The sequence below is a fragment of the Neofelis nebulosa genome, chromosome 12, assembly GCF_028018385.1.
Source record: "Neofelis nebulosa isolate mNeoNeb1 chromosome 12, mNeoNeb1.pri, whole genome shotgun sequence".
Classification (NCBI taxonomy): domain Eukaryota; kingdom Metazoa; phylum Chordata; class Mammalia; order Carnivora; family Felidae; genus Neofelis; species Neofelis nebulosa.
In genome coordinates, this window is record NC_080793.1 from 45819180 (window position 1) to 45821063 (window position 1884).

The 1884-nt window shown below is 33.8% G+C and overlaps 1 non-coding gene across 1 annotated transcript; it reads left to right on the forward strand.

The window, feature by feature from the left end:
- Positions 1-438: 438 nt before the first annotated feature.
- On the forward strand, positions 439-545 carry LOC131492327 (U6 spliceosomal RNA). The gene has a single exon (XR_009252015.1). It is a non-coding gene; the product is annotated as a U6 spliceosomal RNA (small nuclear RNA).
- Positions 546-1884: the final 1339 nt, after the last annotated feature.

Sequence of the window (1884 nt, forward strand, 5' to 3'; positions counted from 1 at the left end):
CCACAGTTGGCAAAGCAGGAAGATGACAATGGTATAGGAGAACTCATTTGTTTTTAATTAAAAAAAATATCTTTATTTATTTTTGAGGGAGAGACAGTGTGTGAGCAGGGGAGGAGCAGAGAGAGAGGGAGACACAGAATCCGAAGCAGGCTCCAGGCTTTGAGCTGTCAGCACAGAGCCCGATGTGAGGCTGGGTTTCACAAACAGTGAGATCATGAACTGAGCTGAAGTCAGATGCCCAACAAACTGAGCCACCCAGGCACCCCTAGGAGAACCAATTTTAAGTTGACTTCATAAAGTTTTAGACAGCACCACTTTGAGAGGAAAATAAAGTGCTCAGATTCTGCAGACTTTGAAAAATATTTTTTTGTTTAATATATATGACTAATATGCTGCTGTTTATGTACCAGTATTCATCAATAGAAATTGGGTCACACAGTGCTCACTTACACAGCACATCTACTAAAATTGGAATGATACAGATTCGATTAGCATGGCCCCTGTATAAGCATGACACACAAATACGTGAAGCATTCCATATTTAAAAAAAATGGACTATACAATTTGACTTAGCTTTCATTTAATTAACCAGATCATTAGTCAGTTTGCCTTTATTGATGTTTATCCAAAGAGAGAGAGAGAAGAGATATATCATGGATAAGACTCTGAAATCTCTTTCTTGGTCATCTATGAACATGAATGTGTTAAAGTGTTAGCAACAATAATGGCAAACTTTTAATAAGTCATTACTATTTATTTGACATACACAGTTTTCAGCGCTTTACGCATGTTATTTAATGGTCCCAACAAGTCTACAAGGAGAGTACTATTGCCCATATTTTTACATAAGAAAAAGAGGTATTAATGCCTCATCCAAAGTTATGTAGGTAGTAGGTGACACAGTCAGGAATCATAATGACACAATCTTTCATATGGGGTCTAGCAATTAATCACCAAGCTTTTACACATACCATCTCAGTGTGTATCATAACAAGTCAATTTTACTATAGGACACATTTTGAAGTTATTATGGGACACTATATGTAATATTGTTTATGATTTCTCTTTTCAAAAAAGTAAGATGTTTGAAAAATTATTACACTAAAATATTTACAAAATTTTTAATGCTTTTCTAAAATCTATATTTGCTTGAATTGTATTAATATTTCTGCTCACTAAAAGAAAACAATGAACTTTTCAGTGACTCATCATCTCTGTTTCAGTTAGGTTCCTGTCTAAGAAAAAATAAATAGAATGAGCAGAGGAGAACTGTTTTCATTTCTGCAATTGCTATCAATTCTAAATATGTTTGAAATGTCACTGCACACTGCTTACCAAGCTGTTGGTACCAAGTGAAGTCAGAATTATTAATGGGAGACCTTTGCCAACAAATGCAAGGGATAGTGAACAATACCCTTCTGTAAGTACAAATGAATGTGCTTTTGCTGGTATCTCATATGAAATGACAAAAGTCCTACAATGCTGGTAGGAAAGACACAAATAATGAAGACAGTGGAATATAATGTACTGTTCAATTATTTTCTATCTGAAGGATAGAATTCTGGGAAAGGAGAGAAAAGATGGAAATTAAGATGGGGGTGAGAAAATCAAGAGAAAGGACAATTAGACATTAAAAGAGAAAGTGTGGGAAAAATACAAAGGAATAGAAATGAACTCAAGGAAAAGAATTGAGAAAGTAAAGAAAACTAAATATAGGAAAGAGTATAAAGAATTCCATATTCTTAGCTTTTTGCATCATCATATTTGAACAAACATTCCCAGCATCATTTTGTAGTTTTCTTTTCTACACTCTATAATGTTTGCCATTAGGATTTCACCAGAAAGTATTTTCAGATCTTTTTGTTATTATTAAAAACTACTTTA